The following is a 21418-nucleotide window of genomic DNA, read 5'->3' as shown; positions in this document are numbered from 1 at the left end:
CCTGGGAGTGCATTCTGACGAAGACAACAAAGGTAATGAAACTTTTGTAATAGTAAATCGGAGTTTGATCAGGGCTAAACTTGGTCGGTGTCTAAATCTACTGAGAATATTGCAAAATGTGCTTTCACCGAAAAGCTATTTTAAAATCGGAGTTCTGTATCTATAATTCTTAAAATAATTGTTATGTTTTTTGTGAACGTTTATCGTGAGTAATTTAGTAAATTCACCGGATGTTTGCGGGGGGTATGCTAGTTCTGAACGTCACATGCTAATGTAAAAAGCTGGTTTTTGATATAAATATGAACTTGATTGAACAAAACATGCATGCATTGTATAACATAATGTCCTAGGGTTGTCATCTGATGAAGATCATCAAAGGTTAGTGCTGCATTTAGCTGTGGTTTTGTTTTTTGTGACATTATATGCTAGCTTGAAAAATGGGTGTCTGATTATTTCTGGCTTGGTACTCTGCTGACATAATCTAATGTTTTGTTTTCGCTGTAAAGCCTTTTTGAAATCGGACAGTGTGGTTAGATAAAGGAGAGTCTTGTCTTTAAAATGCTGTGAAATAGTCATATGTTTGAAAAATTGAAGTTTTTGTATTTTTGAGGAATTTGTAATTCGCTCCACGCCTATCATTGGATATTGGAGCAGGTGTTCCGCTAGCGGAACGTCTAGATGTAAGAGGCTAAAGGCACAGTCAACTTAGTGTATGTAAACTTCTGACCCACTGGAATTGTGATACAGTGAATAATAAGTGAAATAATCTGTCTGTAAACAATTGTTGCAAAAATGACTTGTGTCATGCACAAAGTAGATGTCCTAAACGACTTGCCAAAACTATAGTTTGTTAACAAGAAATTGAACTATAGTTTGTTAACAAGAAATTTGTGGAGTGGTTGAAAAACAAGTTTTAATGACACCAACCTAAGTGTACGTAAACTTCCGACTTCAACTGTATATATATATATATATATATATATATATATACAGTTGAAGTATATATATATACACACACACACATTATTATTAATTTATATTATATATATATATATAGCCATTATTACAAATATATATTTGTAACAATGTCAATTACAACAATACTGAATGAACAATGAACACTTTTGTTTTAACTTAATATAATACATAAATAAAATCAATTTAGTCTAAAATAAATAATGAAAGATGTTCAATTCGGTTTAAACAATGCAAAAACACAGTGTTGGAGAAGAAAGTAAAAGTGCAATATGTGCCATGTAAAAAAGCTAACGTTTAAGTTCCTTGCTCAGAACATGAGAACATATGAAAGCTGGTGGCTCCTTTTAACATGAGTCTTCAATATTCCCAGTTAAGACGTTTTAGGTTGCAGTTATTATAGGAATTATAGGACTATTTCTCTATACCATTTGTATTTCATATACCTTTGACTATTGGATATTCTTATAGGCACTATAGTATTGCCAGCCTAATCTCGGGAGCTGATGGGCTTGAAGTCATAAATAGCACTATGCTTCAAGTATTGCTAAGAGCTGCTAGCAAAAGCAGGAAAGTGCTGTTTGAATGAATGCTTACGAGCGTGCTGCTGCCTACCACCACTCAGTCAGACTGCTCTATCAAATATCAAATCAGACTTAATTATAATAAACACACAGAAATACGAGCCTTAGGTCATTAATATGGTCAAATCCGGAAACTATCATTTCGAAAACAAAATGTTTATTCTTTCAGTGAAATACGGAACCGTTCTGTATTTTATCGAACGGGAGGCAACCCTAACTCTAAATATTGCTGTTACATTGCACAACCTTCAATGTTATGTCATAACTATGTAAAATTCTGGCAAATTAATTACGGTCTTTGTTAGGAATAAATGGTCTTCACACAGTTCACAACGAGCCAGGCGGCCTAAACTGCTGCATATACCATGACTCTGCTTGCACTGAACGCAAGAAAAGTGACACAATTTCCCTAGTTAATATTGCCTATTAACATGAATTTCTTAACTAAATATGCAGGTTTAAAAATATATACTTGTGTATTGATTTTAAGAAAGGCATTGATGTTTATGGTTAGGGACATTTGTGCAACAATTGTGCTTTTTTCACGAATGGTCTTTCGTTAAATCATCACCCGTTTGGCGAAGTTGAAGTAGGCTGTGATTCGATGATAAATTAACAGGCACCGCATTGATTATATGGAATGCAAGACAAGCTAGTTAAACTAGTAATATCATCAACCATGTGTAGTTAACTAGTGATTATGTGAAGATTGTTTTTTATAAGATAAGTTTGATGCTAGCTAGCAACCTACCTTAGCTCCTTGCAACCACAAGGTCCTTTTGATGCTGCACTCGCGTAACAGGTGGTCAGCCTGCCACATGGTCTCCTTGTGGATTGCAATGTAATCGACAATAATCGGCATCCAAAAATACCGATTACCGATTGTTATGTAAACTTGAAATCGGCCCTAATTAATCGGCCACGCTGATTAATCGGTGGACCTCTAGTTCAAAGTTCTTGAAATTTTCCGGATTGACTGACCTTCATGTCTTAAAGTCATGGACTGTCGTTTCTCTTTGCTTATTTGAGCTGTTCTTGCCATAATATGGACTTGGTCTTTTACCAAATAGGGCTATCTTCTGTATACCACCCCTACCTTGTCACAACACAACTGATTGGAATTTATTTCCTTTTTAATGTGTTTTAACCACAAATTAACAAGTCACACCTGTTAATTACATTTACATTTTAGTCATTTAGCAGACGCTCTTATCCAGAGCGACTTACAGTAGTCAATACATACATTTCATTTCATGCATTTTGTTTTTGTACTGGCCCCCCGTGGGAATCGAACCCACAACCCTGTCGTTGCACACACCATGCTGGCGTTGCAAACACCATGCTCTACCAACTGAGCCACAGGGAAGACCATGCGGAAGACACATTTCAGTTGAAGGTATTCAGTTGTACAACTGACTAGGTATCCCCTTTCCAGCATTGGGGAACATCCGGCGCCTCGTTGTGCATGTTGCATCTATTTCTATGGGCACAAGCACTGTTCATGACACAAACTGTTCACACCCCTCTTGTTGGTGGAGAGAATTTTTCAGGGTTAAAGCTTATTTCCTGCAACTCTGCACATTTTGTCATGGGGTGAAAAGAACATTTTGCAGTTTTAAAGCTCATTTTCTTGCAATTGATTGACAGGGGATTGACCTCTAACCTCTGATAGCGAACCACCCTAGCCAGAAGGAGTTGCAGGGTTCCACTGTAGCGACGAAACATGCTCACAGAGCTCAGCATGTTGTGAACCAGCAACACCTCCGACTCAGAACGCTCCTCTGGGCACTTCCGCATAATCTCCACCAGCAGGACAAGGATCCGGTCCTCTTTCACTTTGAATTAATTGAAATGCATTCCAGGTGACTACCTCATGAAGCTGGTTAAGAGAATGCCAAGAGTGTGCAAAGCGGTCATCGAGGCAAAGGATGGCTACTATAAAATATATTTTGATTTGTTGAACACTTTTTTGGTTACTACATGATTCCATGTGTGTTATTTCATTGTTTTGATGTCTTCGCCATTATTCTACAATGTAGAAAATAGTACAAATAAAGAAAAACTCTTGAATGAGTAGGTGTGTCCAAACTTTTGACTGGTACTGTATATTGATGACATTGATTTTAGCGGTGGCTAATAGGAATATAATACTCAAAGTGGCTCAGACTCATAGTGATGACCCTATAAAACGTAGCTAGCTAAACATATTAATTGGGGTTATTCTGAAATTTATTGGATAAATGACCAAACTACTAAACCAGCTAATGGTAACCGTAGCTAGCTAACATTACTTGACAGGAGGGCTAGCTACATTAGCTTTCTAGGAACATCACTAGCTTTAGGTTGGTTGTTTTTAGGCTCAACTTCCAAGATTTCCACCAAGGACGTCGCCTCACTCTCCCTCTCTTGGACAAGTGACATTTAAGATGTAAAACGTAATTTAAGAGTTGAGGGCTGACTACTTTGCGTTTGGACCGCAACCTGTGTGCTGCTGCTACATTGTGGGGGCCATTGCCTAGGCAACCAAAGACTAAAATTTGCTTGTTTCAGCAAGGTTTTGACTAGATGGGATGCAGTTTTTGTCAGATCTGACTTTTCGAAGCATGTTAGGAGAATTTACGCAGAAGGTTAGGAGAATTAATGTAGCAGGTTAGGAGAATTAGATTAAGATTAAGAAAAGGGTTAGGGTTAGCTGAAATGCAACAACAACAAAATCTGCTTATCCATTCTAGCCATGACCTTTCAGCAAGGAGCAACAAATTCTGTGGGAGTAACAAAGTTTCATCACGTCATTAAGAGTCCATGTTACTGCCAAAACGGACTCAAACGCACAAAATCCCTGTCAGTCCCGTCTTCAGTCAGCTGTTCGTTCCACACACCAAAAAAACATTTTACTTTCATGATGGTCTTCATCCAAAACCCTTGGTTACATGGTAATTGTGCCAGCCCTATTTCTACCACTGTAGCAAATTAAATTGCAGTAATTCCGTTACTGATTTTTTGGTAATTCTGATTTGGTAACAGAACTACGAGTTTTAAGCACTTAATGATTTATAAACAAAAATTGATATCAGTAAAAACACTAACTAATTGGAAGGTCTACCTTTACTTGTTACTTCTGTGAACTTTCATTAAACTCCCTCGTGAAGGAGAACATTTTTAAGATAAGTGGTTTTTGGTAATGGAATTATAAGGCACAAGGCAATGTTTCTTAAATTTACAGAAGGCAAATCTTTTCTCCAAAACTAAATATACAGTGTGAAATGCACTAGGCAGTCCACTTAACATCTCAGACCCTGGGTGACAGTGACAGGCTCTAATAAGCATCACATTTTCACAGATTAATATTGCAATGTGTCCACCGAGCATGAAGGGGACATCAGCGTGACATTGTTGGACGGTTTCTGCACACACTGGTATGAGTAACCAGTACCAGTTGATATTTAACCTTTTTAGCACACGGAGAGCAAGTTCAAACATTCTGCTCCATAAAAATACCACAGTTAAGCATTCTGAATCTTCCCAAAGCTGAAGCTGGTCAAACATTAACCAGTAAAGCATCATCTCCCAGAGCGTATGGATGAAAAAAACGAGCAGGGTTATTACTTATGACATCTTATTACCTTCAAGTGGGCACAGAAAAAGACAATTACTTTTGTATTAAGAGTCTCCTGAGGCAGAAAAATAGCAATAAGACACTACCAAGGGGGTAAACCTAGGTATTGCTTGTACTCAGGACAAACAATGTGAAGCTGCAGGGCAGCCACATTTAGTGTGTTTATCTAGCCATTTTCAGCTAGCCCCATAGACCTCGTGTCAGACAGCAACACAGAATTAGGCCATCTTGGGGGAATGGCGTCTCGCGGAAAACCCTGGGCTACAAGGTCAGATCATGCACAGTTCAACAGAGGATAAAACAATGACAGCATCAACATTGAGCATCACCTTATTCAAGAACTATGGTGATACAGCAGTGAAAGAAGCGGGTAATGGAATGTGTGAAAGGAGAGAAAGTATGGCAGGATGTGGAAGACAAACAGCAATCAATTGAGCCACTTCCTGAAAGGAGGCTGATGTAGGTCTAGGAATGTTGCCTCTTCTGGCTTGTCTTTTTCGCAACACCTCACAGCAATCCTGTCCTTCCCCAAACCACACCTATAAACATTTTAGTTGTGCCATATCCTATATTAATTGGCTAAAGCATCTACAGATCTGAGACCAGGCAGCAGAATCAGTCCAATTCAGAAACTAGGAGAGTCCTCTCTCTATAGTGGTCTCTGAGCAGGTACATAAGTCAGTGTAGTCTGTCTGGCCTGGCCATGGAGACACAAATGTCCCCGATGGCCCCAGACCCTGCCATTGTACCTGCCGCAGTGTGCCTGACTTCCCAGATAGTCAGTGAATAGGCTACTCCTAGATAGAACATATGTTACGCCAACACACAAAAACAAGACAGAGGCCCCCGTCAGTGCTCATAATATTATCACACATTAGGTGAGCTTTCTGTAACTAGCTCACAATGTACAATATTTTCCCCATAAAACAGTATTCTTATTGCCCATTAGAAACAATGTTTTTTCAGTTGTAATATGCAATGTCTTGAGTTTAAGCAAAAGTAGGAGGGCAAATGAATAATGCCAATGCAGGACTGGGAAAGCATGTATACCGAACAAAATTCTAAACACAACATGCAACAATTTCAAATATTTTACAGAGTTACAGTTCATTAAGGAAATCAGTCAATAGAAATAAATTCATTACTCCCTAATCTATGGATTTGACATGACTGGGCAGGGGCGCAGCCATGGGTCAGCATGCCAATTGCAGCACGCTCCCTCAAAACTTGAGACATCTGTGGCATTGTGTTGTGTGACAAAACTGCACGTTTTAGAGTTGCCTTTTATTGTCCCCAGCACAAGGTGCACCTGTGTAATGATCATGCTGTTTAATCAGCTTCTTGATATGCCACACCTGTCAGGTGGATGGATTACCTTGGCAAAGGAGAAATGCTCACGAACAGGGATGTAAATACATTTGTGCACAAAATTTGAGAGAAATAAGGTTTTTGTGCATATGGAACATTTCTGGGATCTTTTAATTCAGCTCATGAAACATGGGACCAACACTTTACATGTTGCGTTTATATTTTTTTCAGTATATATTAACACCACCTACAGCCATGGGATTGACAAAGGCCTAATTCTCATGGTTACTTGTACTTAAGTTTGTGGTCATACGCACATCCTTAAAATGTACGTGCTACATAGGCTAATTAAGTATACTGGAAAATAACAGTTTGATCTGACAAAGATCCTTGTGGATCGAAACGTTGTCAATAAAGGTGGTAATTGGGAGCATACACAGTGTGAGGGCCTTTCTGTTCTTTACATGTATTATGTTTCTCACCAGTTCTAGACAGACAGCAATCAATTATAAGTGAGCCAACCAATTTCTTTTTTGTTATAACCGTCCTCCCTTTGTTATATATATATATAAAACACCAAAAGTAAAGTAGGAGCATTCTCTGTAGCCTTATCAAAACTGGCACATTCGCCGTAATTAGTTTCACAATAGCAGGCCTACACCACGTTTGGGCTTTGACATTTTCCTTTGTCATCAGAGGTGGGAGACTAAGTGCCCTTATTACCAGGATGTTCACACCTTGGTGTAGCGCCTGGAGGATCACGGTCAGATGTCTAGCTCCCTCCAATAACCTGTATTCAGACAGCCATTTTACCACACTCTTAGGCTCAGGATAACAATCTCTCCTTCTCTCTCAGGAGGAGGTAAAGGAAAGTTATGTAAAACATGGAAAAAAATCATGTGCTTTTGAAGGATGGAATAACAACAGTTACATTGTGTACAACATTGTGTATGAGGGTCCTCAAGGGAGATTAGAGGATTTCCACTCAACTGTGTCCTCCTGAGTCACTGAATCCCAGTGGACAATGGAAACCCAAACCTCCAGTATGGTGGTTGTCAGGCATGGTGTTTTTCGTTAGCGTGGAATGTAATGTGCATTACTGCATTCATGCCAACATGGCACTCTCACCCAAGCCGTATCACGGACACTTTACTCAGGAGCACTGGCACAGTGGCAATTACTGTACAGAAGGAAAGGAATGTGCTTGATAAGGTTGATTCAGGTAAAGCAAATAGGCTCTACTGGCACAGGTTGTATTACGTAACGTCTCTATCTAGCATCTTATCTCCACTGGTAGATGGGAATACAAATACTGGCTTGGGTTCCAAACATTCCCCGCTCTACCTTTTAGATAGGAAAACAGGTTCGGACAGACCTGAGGGCTAAGGCCAGATTCACTCAAATAAAACTATACAAGGGAAGAAGTGAGAAATTAATGACTGCCCCTGACGCCGTCCGATTACTGAGAGGCTTAAAAAAAAAATCTGAGATTGGATCCCAAATAGTGCCATTCCCAATAGCCCCTGTGGAGTGTTACCTCACGAAACCCAGGCAACAAAAAAAAACATGATTTGGGGCATTATCACAAAATGGAATAGTCCTTTGAAGGAAGGATTGTTGACATATATTTCTATCTAAAAGCATAATTGAGAAATCATTTATAATAATTACATTTGGCATATTTATGACATTTTGGCCTTACCCAGGCCTGATAGTGTTATCTGTAGATGCTACAAAGCAAAACATGTTGTCATATGTAAAAGGAGTGCTGTGATTGGTTACATTGCCTAATATGCCAATTTCTCTGTATAAAATGGGCAATAACTTTAAAACTAGCATTGACCCCACTCTGGAACTTTGATATAATTTTGATAAAGCTTCATATGACTTTTTGTTTTGCTTTGTAGCACCTACAGATGAAACATTCCGGAGTCTTAAAGGAGGCCTGAGTAAGGCCAAAATGTCATAAATATGCCAGCTTTGATTAAGTATTTCTCAATTATGCTTTTAGATATAAATGTCAAATATGTAAACAATCCTAATTTATTCAACATAAAACATATTAACATCTTAAAAAGTACCCTTTTTATTTTGTACATTTTTAAGACATATTGTTTGGAACAATATACTATACGAGTACAGCACATCACATTTCGAGTGGGCTCTCCTAATTCTGAAGTTCTGATCAATTTTATGGGCACCACCAAATAAAACAAGTGAATTCCTCTCAGTTCCATTCTGATTCAGGCTGAGTTAGTTGGCTCAAACGATCAAAACACACCTGACCAAAATGCATGGCTTTTCTTACAGAATTAGAGAGAAATCCCTAGGGAACTACGCCAAATATGATACTGTACAACACAGTGTGTTTTCTTACAGTCCCATAGTTCCGACAGAGGGCTATGAATCATTTTTGAATTATCATCAACATCTGCTGACTGCGTTCCCTACTTATCTGAGCAACTAAACACATTACCTCATGTACTCTGTGTGTGGTGTGGGACAATGCTTAGCTAGCATGTTCAAAGTCAATGAAAAAATACAGAGGGACATGCATGGATACATGCTGCTGAAGTAATGTCCAGTCAAAACAGAAAAAGGAGTCAAGAGAAAATGGGACATTACCGATATGTTGCTTAACTGGGCCAGAGGATACGGAATCTCTCCTTTAAATGTATGAATGAATAATGCTTTTGAACATGAATACACAATAAGGCAACCTGTCACACTGACCTGTTCACAGCGGCAGGTCAGCATAATTTGCCTAGCGTTGCATCAGATTTGAATTGCAAAACAAGGCAGCAACCAGGAAAAAAAGAGGACCGTTCAAAAGTACTTCCCCTCGGCCCAATTATGGCTGAAACTCCTCTGATAATGGATCACTAACGGATGACAAAAATGGGGTCAACTTTAATGAACCCTACCGCTAAACATATTGATAGGCTGTTTTTACATTGTCAGTCTGCTTTGCTTCAGAAGCAGAATTCCTGCTAATGTCAGCGACTCGTCACGGGTCTGTGACCAGGCCTATAAGCAGGGATTCTGATGCTCTCAGTTGGCTTCTGTTTCAACAGTACTTATTCCATAGCGATAAAGCAAATCAGAGGCCTGAAAGAATGTAAACGTTGTCCCTTTAATTATAGTTCCACCTCCAACCATAGTCCTAAATTCTCAATTGATTCCCATTGTAAAACCATCACATGATTAAATTAAATTCTTGCAAGCCACATAATGGCTGCTTTAAAAAATACATAAACGGAATAACCATTCTGAGGAGTCAAGTGATTTGTAATCTCCATTGTGTGCAGTCTCCTTGCGTGGCTAATTTTGGCTGATCACAAAGGCCATTAGAGCAATTTCCTTCATACAGAGCGGAGCCAATTAGAGGGAGAAGGCTAGGAAACAAAACACACAGAGATTAAACTTCACCCTGCAGCATTGCCACAGTGCAACACTGCCTGAACTTTGTAACTTGGAATGAATGAAAGAAAGCACAAGAGAGAGGCGAGAAAAACAGAGAAGAAAGTGATGAGTTTAGAAAAAAAAAAATAGGGAAAGAGAGAATAGGCCTCTTTTATGAGCTAATATGACAACCATATTATTTCAGCCTCAGTTATCAAAAGTCCTGGTGACAGGCCTTCAGGGACGCCTTTTCATCACAGCCTATGAAAACTTACCTTCCCCCTGGCGGCCCCACTGCCAGCATGTAGGGAAGTACTCTGGCTCACACCTCACGGCCCTCTCAATACATTACAATGGCTGAGACATGGGCTTTGTAGTAAAAGGGAGAAAAAAATCAACAAAGTCCGGACCATTTCAGTTGGTTTAGTTGTGGGCAAAGAGTAGAACCTGTTAGTGAGGCAGTTGAAGGCTTTACAGGCTCCATTAGCAAGGTCCTAGGAGGGCTGCATAGCAGTGAAATGAGATACAGACCTTCACTGTGGACACACAAGAAGCTTGACCATGCAGATCACGGAGGGTCCTTTGGGTACACAATACACTAAATAGACCCATGTCCATCACCCCAGGTCTCGTATTGACCACTGATAACTTTGTTTCCTCCATCTAGATCTATTCAACAAGACCTAAGAACCCTTTTTTATTTCTCTCACAAAAGGGATCAGACAATAACTCACAGTCACTGACTGATTGCCAGGTCTAGATACAATGGCTTTCCTCCGGATGAGGGCCTGGGCCCTACTGCAACTGCAAAGAGGAACTTAAAGGTGGGGAAAGGAGAGAAGAGAAAGGGGGGGGGGGGTTCTTCAATGAGACACTGACCCTTTCGAGCAGCACAGTGCTGCCTGAGCACTGTAGGTGGTGGCAGACTTTCTCCCGTCTCCCAGGAGTAAGCCTTAATGCGCACAGCCAAGTGTGTATGGAATGTCAGACATTCTGGTCTCCTCCAGCGGGCCTCTGTCAGTCCCAATCTCTCTCAGGGAGATACACTCGACACGGCACTCTGGAGGGATCCCCCCCATACTGCACCTTGTCAAAGCCAATCAGCAGGAGCTACTGTTAGGGTCTGTCATATTCCTGCAGTGATGGGTCATGAAAGTGAGAGGATTCAGGATATCAGTTACAAATACATTTATTCACCTATCGTTTTAGGAGTTCATCCCAAATCGACTGACTGCGAATGAGACATGAGATATTGATAACAGCGTCTGCTAAAAGACTCAAATGTAAATGAATAAAAATCCCACTTCCAATTCTAGGAGCACTCTTAACAACTGTCATAAACAATTCTGCCAATGGACTATTGAAACTGTCTTATCTTTTGTTTTCCTCCTTATGCCAGTCAGGTGATACCATGAGTACATCAATATTGTGTCAGCCGTGTCATCAAAGCCCTGGACCCTGGGCCATTATACATGGGACAGGATTAACAGACAAGCAGCCATCTACATTCCTCTCTATTGCCAATAGCTGATCTTTGCTCCCTCGAACTGTAACTCGCATGCACCACAGCCTGGATAACCAAACGACAGTGTCCATTGTTAACCATTCTGTTTGTTTTCTGTTTCCTGTCATTCTGATTGCACACTGCACCCTGTCATGAGTTAATAGGAGAAGATAGCGGTGACAGATGTGTGTCGGTGACTTCATTAACTCTTTCACAGAGGGACAATGGGAAGGGTTAGAGTAGGTTATACAATTTGAGTAGAGCCATGTGTTATAGGTAAACTGTTATAGGTAAACTGATGTCGGATGATGAAATACGAACTCTTGATGCACTGAAATGAATCGTGCCTCTGCTGTTATGGCCTGCAGAACAATAGCTGATCTATTTTACATGGAGGCTGGTCCCTGTTCAACAGTGGAAAAGTACTCCAGGCGACGCTCAGTGTTTGTACATCTAATTATGTTGGTTTAGTGACTTTTGTTGGGGCATTTGCCGTGGCATTTGCCATGACTTACTGGTTTGGCTGCAAATTGTGTAGTGGATTTGGCAGCAGAAGGATGGTTTAGGGAGGTTTTCACACCAAATTGGTTTGGTGCAGTTTTTCCAAACTCTGGTGCGTTTACCCCCTTAGTTCGGTTCGCTTGGATTGGTGTGAACACTATCCGCACTAAACAACACACTGTGGTTTGCTCAAAAAGGGTGGTCTCGGTCCGATTCAATTTGTACAGTGGTGCGGTTCGCTTCAGGTAAGAAGGCAGTCCAGACCAAACACAGGAGAAAACCAAGAGTCACACATTTGATGAAATGCACACAACATCATAACTTGATATGTCTGAAACATTCTGTGAGTAGCAGCGTATTTATGCGCGCATCCGACGCAGATTATCGGATTGGGGACATAGCCTATTCACGAAGCAGTTAGAGCAGCTATTTCCTCCAGCATGTTGTTGGAAGACCAAAGCAAAAGTAATATGAAGATTGGGACACACAAAATAATAAATCAAAACATTTGTGGGCTTGCCTGTTTTGCATGTTCTTTTTGCATTAATACATATCACATTTCAGTTTGCAAACAATTAAAAAATATATATATACATGAGTTAATAAAGCTGCATACAAACATGGTCTCTTTTTTGTTTTCTTGAGTAAGGCAGCTCCAAAATGCAGGTGTTTCAGCCAAGCTCAGTGCGTTCTGTGGTGGTGGGGCATGCCAGCAAACAATATGGAGCATTGCGCCGTGATTGGCTCAATGTTCTGTCACTCATGGGGACATGACGTCACCGCCAAGTCTAAGGGTAGAGCTAGAAAATTCAAGCCCCTTTGGTGCTGCCATAGAGTTACATTAGAAGTGCCCATCCAAGAAGGCTTAAGGTCATTGGCCACAGATAAAATTATGTCAAATCACGTTATATATGCAGTAGCTTTGATTGAACGGATCATGTCAACATACATGCAAAATCTTAGCTAGCAGTCATCATCATGAATCAAGTCGAAAATCTATTGGCCAATCCTTTTTAATCCTTGTCATACGAAGAGAAATAATTAAGATAAATTATAGATAAAACATATTGGTGCTCATCGGCCATTGGACATAAACATTACACAGTCATTTGGAAATTGCAAATTCCACAATGAATGGTTTGGAAGGAATCAGTGACAGTGGTTAACTGGATGCATTGCAACGCAATCACTAGCTTGCTATTCAGTGGAGTGCCTGTGTGGTCCCAAATTTCAGAATAAGGGGCTATTTACCAAGTTTAAAATGATAAACATTCAACATTGGCCGTGCTGTCAACTAAGCATGATTTGTGCAACCCTCAAAACAACTTAACTCGGAACTGAGAAGTCTTGAACTCACTGAAGTCAAGTTAACTGGGAATTCAGGAATAAATGACCTCTGACTGGGAAAATACGCTTTGAATGATCATCCAACTTGGAATTGTAAATCCAGCCTCTTTCTAGAGCTACGACCTGAAGATCAATGACGTCATCATGATTCGACCATGCTTTTTTCCGAGTTCCCAGTTGTTTTGAAAGCACCATCAATCCAGAGAATGCCAGACTATGATGACAAAATTTGCCCACGAAGGACCACCTGTCCAAGTGAGCACAGCACAACAAGGTGAGTCCAAAAATGTAATGTATGCTGCTGCATAAATTATGTAATATGTCAGGGAGATAGTATTACTTTCTTAGCTACAGTATACATACGTGTATGTTGTGTAGTAAGATGTTAGTAGCCCATGTGCCTCACGCTAATAATTTGGTCTATTTTCCCCTCTTAATTTCACCTACTGTTCTGACTTGGTGGTGCACATGTAGTCTATAACCTTTTTTAGATAAATGTAATCATTGAATATTGTAAGAGCTTTCATTGTCTGATATATGCCCCCTTTATTTATCCTACGGTTCTGACTTGGTGTAGAGGTAGAACACTGTAAGAGTGGCCCATGTTCTGAATTCTTTAGGTGTACATTTTAAAAGTGCTAAACAAATAGTTATATTGACTACATCCGTCCTAGCTCGCTCATTAATGTCTTAATCGAAATCTTATCCGCTTGTCGTCCCCTTACGCCATAGTTTGTAGATCTAAATTGTCATTAGAAACCACATTTGTTTAAGCAAGTCAGCCATGTTTTTTTAAAAGGCAGTAAATGAGGCTGAATGAACGGTTTCGCTGCCAGACAAGGCTCCGCTGATAGCCAGGTGTAGCAGTGGTTAGATGTTTGGGCTGCTGTTGGGACAGCTTTATGTAGGCCCTAACAGTTTGTGGGCACCATTCGTCACCGTTATAGTGCAATTAATGTATTGTTAGTGTTGTGTAGTGTAGTGTCTTTGCTGGCATGCATCCCACTTTGGTCACATGGTCTCTCCTATCATTGCAACGCAGACGACACACAATTAATCTTCTCCTTTGCCCCTTCTGATAACCAGGTGGTGAATCGAATCTCTGCATGTCTGGCAGACATATCAGTGTGGATGACGGATCACCACCTCAAGCTGAACCTCGGCAAGACGGAGCTGCTCTTCCTCCCGGGGAAGGACTGCCCGTTCCATGATCTCGCCATCACGGTTGACAACTCCATTGTGTCCTCCTCCCAGAGTGCTAAGAGCCTTGGCGTGACCCTGGACAACACCCTGTCGTTCTCCGCTAACATCAAGGCGGTGACCCGATCCTGCAGGTTCATGCTCTACAACATTCGCAGAGTACGACCCTGCCTCACACAGGAAGCGGCGCAGGTCCTAATCCAGGCACTTGTCATCTCCCGTCTGGATCGCTGTTGGCGGGGCTCCCTGCCTGTGCCATCAAACCCCTACAACTCATCCAGAACGCCGCAGCCCGTCTGGTGTTCAACCTTCCAACGTTCTCTCACGTCACCCCGCTCCTTCGCACACTCCACTGGCTTCCAGTTGAAGCTCGCATCTGCTACAAGACCATGGTGCTTGCCTACGGAGCTGTGAGGGGAATGGCACCTCCGTACCTTCAGGCTCTGATCAGTCCCTACACCCAAAGAAGGGCACTGCGTTCATCCACCTCTGGCCTGCTCGCCTCCCTACCTCTGCGGAAGCACAGTTCCCGCTCAGCCCAGTCAAAACTGTTCGCTGCTCTGGCACCCCAATGGTGGAACAAGCTCCCTCACGACGCCAGGACAGCGGAGTCAATCACCACCTTCCGGAGACACCTGAAACCCCACCTCTTTAAGGAATACCTGGGATAGGATTAAGTAATCCTTCTAAGTCGCTCTGGATAAGAGCGTCTGCTAAATTACGTAAATGTAAATGTTTATTTTTTTGCCTCTCCAAGATTTACATGCTAAAATCGCCACTGCACACAAGTGGTGCTCCATGATAATCATAAATGGATTTAATGTGAGCATTTTTGGACAATAAACAAATTACTTGCATGGACACTATGTAACAAATAATCTAACTCTGATTTGAATTAGAGCTCAAAAAATGCTCTAAGATGAAAACGCTCTAAGACGTGACAACGCTCTAACACGGAACCCAAACCGGATGCGCACGTGCGCCATCGTGCATACATTTATTTTGTCCCCCCACACCAAACGCGATCACGACATGTAGGTTAAAATATCAAAACAAACTCTGAACCAATTACATTAATTTGGGGACAGGTCGAAAAGCATTAAACATTTATGCCAATTTAGCTAGTTAGCTTGTACTTACTAGCTTGCTGTTGCTAGCTAATTTGTCATGGGATATAAACATTGAGTTGTTATTTTACCTGAAATGCACAATGTCCTCTACTCCGCCAATTAATTAACACATAAAACGGTCAACCGAATCGTTTCTAGTCATCTCTCTTCCTTCCAGGCCTTTTATTCTCTTGACTTTATATTGCGATTGGCAACTTTCATAAATTAGGTGCATTGCCGCCAATGACCTCGGTCGTCTTTCAGTCACCCAAGTGGGTATAACCAATGAGGAGATAGCACGTGGGTACCTGCTTCTATAAACCAATGAGGAGATGGGAGAGGCAGGACTTGCAGCACGATCTGCGTCAGAAATAGAACTGACTTCTATTTTAGCCCTTGACAACGCAGACGCTCGTTGGCGCACGCGAGCAGTGTGGGTGCAATAATTGTATAACATAGACTTCTAAATTTATTTTGCAACACGAACGGTGTAGTCAGCCTGTAAGATGTGAGTGCATCGGTCCATGGGACCCCAAACCAATCCAAATGTAGCAGGAATCAGCCATAAAATTGATTAAAAGGTTTTTATTTTTTATATTAGCCTACTTTCTTTCTACTTTCAGAAAATACCTCATCTTGTGTGACAACTGATGCATCTTCTCCTTCAGTGTTGAACTAAGCATGCAACTATGTTGAGTCTATGATCAACAAGTCATTTTGCATGCCGAACAACCCAGGCAATATCAGTAGCCTACTGAAACTGTGCACTGTGCCCTGCTTTGCGTGCTGACCAATGAGAGTTAGGCCACATGTCACCTTCAGCAGTCAAATGTTTGTAAAATGGCTTGCGTAATATTAGGCTTTATTAGGTGAGTGACAACCAATGTAATTCGCTAGGTTATTGTTATCAAATGTGCTGTTGAAAATTGTGTTTTACCGGAATAAAATAGCCTAAGCTACCGCCTGAGAAACGAAACATCTGGCTATATATATAGCCTATCTGCTGATCGGGGCTTAGGCTACATTTGATTTTATTTTGAATATTCAGGTGGTGGTCATTTTTAGATATACAGGGTAAAGTTTACAATTTCATAACAAGGATAGAAAAGTTCTCTGTAAAAATGTACAAACGGTCTAAACCATTTGATTTTGAGATGGGGTGAAATCCAAAGTTGTCCTATATATTCATTGGCCATGTCATAGCTAATTTAAAAATATATATTTATATTGATACATGAATAGCTCAAACACTATGATGGTGAATTCAGATCAAAGGTGGGGGGACAAAAAGCAAACATTGGTCCCTTAGCTGAGAGTGGGATGGTAGATGCCCAGTTTCCCTTATGGCTCAGCTCAGGTGCCTACATACATCACTGACATGTACATCACTCACACACACAAACACACAGAGAGAGAAGTCAGCTCAGACAGATCCTGCTCATGAGCTCCATCAGGAGCAGATTTGAATTTAGAATGGAAAATGAATGTGTTTATGCAACAAACGTTAGAGGGAGCCCATGTATCTAGGTACATATCGAATCGTCTTGAGAGCGGGTTGAGAGCTTCCAAGTTCCTTGGTGTCCACATCACTAAGGGCATATCATGGTCCAAACACACCAACACAATTATGAAGAGGGCACGACAACACCTATTCCCCCTCAGGAGGCTGAAAAGATTTGGCATGGGACATCAGGTCCTCAAAAACTTCTACTGCTGCACCGTCAAGAGCATCTTGACTGGTTGCATCATCGCTTGGTATGGCAATTGCTCGACATTCGACCACAAGGCGCTACAGAAGGTAGTGCGTACAGTGCAAGTGGTACGAGAGCGGCAAGTCTGGCACCAAAAGGCTCCTTAACAGCTTCTACCCCCAAGCCATAAGACTGCTGAACAGTTAACCAAATGGCTACCCGGACCCCCCCTTGTTTTATTCTTCTTTGCACTGACTGTTTTGCACAGGTTCGATGTACACTCACTGGACTCTAAACACACACTCACACATACTACACCGACACACACACAGTCACTCACATTCCTTCACAGGCTGCTGCTGCTACTCTGTTTATTATCTATGCATACCCACTTTACCCCTACCTACATGTACATATTACCTCAATTTACCTCGACTAACCCGTACCCCTGCACATTGACTCAGTACCGGTGCCCCTTGTATATACTGTAGCGTCGTTATTGTTATTTTATTGTGTTACTATTTTTCCGTTAGTTTATTTAGCACATTTTTCTTATTTACTTTTTAAAAACTCTGCATTGTTGGTTAAGGGCTCGTAAGCACTTCGCAATAAGGTCTACATCTGTTGTATTTGGCACATGTAACAAAGAAAATGTTATTTCATTTGAAAAGGAAAGATGCACATCCCTAATGAATCCTAATACAGAACACATCATACTGAGTCTGTGAAGTCCAACAAGTTGGAAATTCTCAGGTACTTCCAGGAGATGCAGTCTACTGTGACATAATACTGACTGACTGACCCAGGGTGATCAGCCTTTTCAGATGATAGGCCTACTCAACAGTACAGAATACTGTACTTGAAAGATGAGCTGCTGCATAATGTAGGTATGTAGTGGTGAGACGGACAACGTCAGGGAGAATGCGACAGAAAATAAGTGCCAGAGATAGCGTGGGGGACGAGAAGTATGCTGCGTGTGTTTCGCCTATGAGTGTGTGTGTTGAATGCAAGTGTGTATGCAAACGCATTCCCTGGCAGACCTGTGGGTGCAGAGTTGTGTCCTGACCACTGCTGAGCGTGCCAGACCGGACAGGACACAGAGAGGCAGTGTTCACCACGCATGAGTGATTTAGTTTCAGCAACAGGACAAAACCCCAGTGTCTGGTTTCCCCCAAAACAACACAGAACAATGGGTGTCATTTTTGTTCCCACTTTAAATTAAACATACAAAAGTCATTAGCCTAAAAGGCCCTCCTTGCATTATTCAACCAGATCTAAAGTGACAGCATTCCTTCAATTTGAGACATGATATGTTGATAGACTGGCCCATCACTACAGAACTAGTCTACACTATAGTTCAATTATATTAGTTATAGCCTCATGAAAATACAATAAATGTATTATACACTAATAATACATAGAATTATTAAATGGTATAGTGAAGGAGATCAATATATTGCTTAGGGATGGTTTACAAATACGCCTCTTGAGAAATTCCTTTGCGAAATCAATTATCGACCTCAACTTCCTTAGCATGATCAATTAGGCTATAATCTCAGTCCAATTAGCAGACACATTAGCAGATCTGAAAATACTTTAAGTCAACTGCCTAGGTGTAAAGCAAAACGTTGTACTTGGATGGTTACAATTACTATGTAGTTATGTAATTTTACTATTTAATATACATCACAATAGCAAAAATACTTCATTATACCTATGTAGATACAGTTAGGGAAATATTTTCAGTAAATAAAGCATTTTGAAAACAATGATACAATAAAAAGTGCAATTTTGATCATTATTATCAAACGATAGGGTCTCTTTACATTAAGCATGACTCCGTCAAGGAAAATATTGTATTGTTTCTAACAAAGATGCTGTATCTAGATATATTTCAGGATGTTGTGTATCCCTGGAAATAGTTAGAATTAATGTAAATATTATACTTTTGAAAACACAGCTTGTCCCAAAAAAAGTATTCTCTTGGCACAACTTATGGGTTAAGTTGAGCCAATGGGACAGGGTAAGTTAACCTACACATTTCTGTACTGAATAAAATATTACCACTACCTTTTTAAAACCATGTCTATCTTTACTTCCCAAACACAATTCAACACAATCACAATTGCTTTTTTGTCTTTTAAGCACAATTCAACACCGGCTTAACACCTAACAAACGCCTTGTACTTAAAAATAGATAATTGAAACATAGGCCAAGACCTGTTGTTACCTCATATTCCAATGATAATGCCTTGAATTATTCCTGGGAAGAAAACACTTAAATTTGCTAAACTTTCCATGGGCTTACCCCATGGCCATTGGCTCAACTTACCCAAGGCAAACATTTTGATGATAAGGATACACTTACGCTAGGTTTAGGACCTCATAATGAAGCTTAGAGACCCCAAATGATTTATAGAACAATCTAATAGCTGCAATATGTAATTTTGGGGGCAACCATACCAAATTCACATAGAAATGTTAGTTACAGATCTGTCATTTTCAATGAAAGCAAGTCTAAGAAGTGATAGATATGTTCTATGTGCACTATTTCTATGCTTTCCATAATGAAGTTTAATTTTTGGTCCTTTTACTTTCGGTTTTCTACACCAGCTTCAAACAGTTGAAAATACAATATCATTGGTTATTGAAAATATATTTGACAGAGGTTTAGATGGTACAATGATTCTCTACACTATGCTTGTTTTCTCACAAACTGAAATTAGGCGAATTATTCAAATTTTTGCAACCAGGAAACTGCAGAGTGATTTCTGCATATTGCACATTTAAAATGATCTACTTTGGTTTAGATATAAGTATCATGAACCCTCTAACACAATAAATTAATTTGACTTGGTGAAAATTTGTTTTTTGAACCTAACTTGTTTGCCACTTTCTCCGTGTGGTTTCTTCCTTCACAGACTCCTTGAAATGATGACCTCATCTTAAATATTTGGTCAAATGATTAATGTTGCGTATGGTTTCCTAGAAACCATGGTGGCTGAATTGAACCCTTTGGCTCAATTTACCCCACTCTCGCCTACAGATTTATAGTCAGTAGCCTAAATGGCTAAACTATTCCTGGCCAGGAGGACCGAAACTGTAACAGGTTGGTGGAGAGTACGATACCGATACACCTGCTAAACGTCATAATAATAAACATACCTGGGTGCTCGACGTTGAAAGTATCTGCGAATCCTTGCGTCGCTCAGGTGAGATTAAGCTTATTTTTTACTCAAACTGAATAAAAACTTTCACCTGATTGAAAATATTTAACAAATGGCATTTGAGAAAGAACACAGCTAATACGCTTCCCGTATGGCTACCTTGGCCACACAGGAAAGAAAAGTCTGAAAGGTAATAGACTTGCATAGCATTCCAGCCCAACCAATGGGCAGATGAGTGGGCGGAGCTTTCCGAATACTAGCCCTTCTATGAAATACTCCCCTTAGAAATTGATTGCAAGTCATTAAGAATGACTTGGATTTGAACCCCTATCTTATTTCAAATTATTTATTCAAGCATAAAGGGGAGTTTAAATGTTATTCATCTCCAACCCATATAACTAGGTTATACAAGCTGAAGGTCACCAGACAGGTTAAGAAATGCCTGTGGAATGTTTGTACAATAAGCAACTAAGTTTCTTACACACCATAACAAAAGGCCAACTACAGTCTGTTCTTGTCTTTAATTGTAAGACATTACCTTTATTTAATAGGGAAGCCCTTTAGAAATAAGTGTGCATATAATCTGAACATCGGTGTCTATTCCCTTGGCACAAAAGGGTTAATGTTCCCCAAGCAGTGCAATGTGGGTTGAAAGTAGCTAATCATTTTTAAGAGCCTTTGCATACTAGAGCTATACAAACTACTTTGTTTCAGTAATGCACGGTCTAGCATCGTTAAGCACATGCTCTATTGCCGGGGACCCAACAATGTTGTTACACCACTTACAGAGAAAGTAACCATGCAGATGCATGGTCACTCCAGAATACAGCTCTTTTTACTGTTGATCGGTTTTGGGATACTTCCCCTCAGATGACCAGGGGACCTTGTCAGGCAGATCAGAAAGCCCCACTTGGCATTTTAAAATGTTTCCAAGACTGGTTCCAAGGTAAACAGTCAATATAGTGCCATTACAATTCATGTCCACAGGGTGGCAATTCAGGCCTTGGAACAACA

General features: G+C 40.5%; 1 protein-coding gene across 1 annotated transcript in view; it reads right to left on the bottom strand.

The window, feature by feature from the left end:
- Positions 1–20619, bottom strand: part of shroom1 (shroom family member 1) — a 45815-nt gene extending 25196 nt beyond the window's left edge. Inside the window, exon 1 of the mRNA XM_014136803.2 lies at positions 20403–20619. The gene's annotated coding sequence lies outside the window, so the exon portion shown is untranslated. The remainder of the gene's footprint in view (positions 1–20402) is intronic.
- Positions 20620–21418: the final 799 nt, after the last annotated feature.

Source organism: Salmo salar, chromosome ssa13 (genome assembly GCF_905237065.1).
Source record: "Salmo salar chromosome ssa13, Ssal_v3.1, whole genome shotgun sequence".
NCBI lineage: Eukaryota > Metazoa > Chordata > Actinopteri > Salmoniformes > Salmonidae > Salmo > Salmo salar.
The sequence above is the reverse complement of the archived record's forward strand: the minus strand, read 5'-3'. Positions and strand labels throughout refer to the sequence as shown.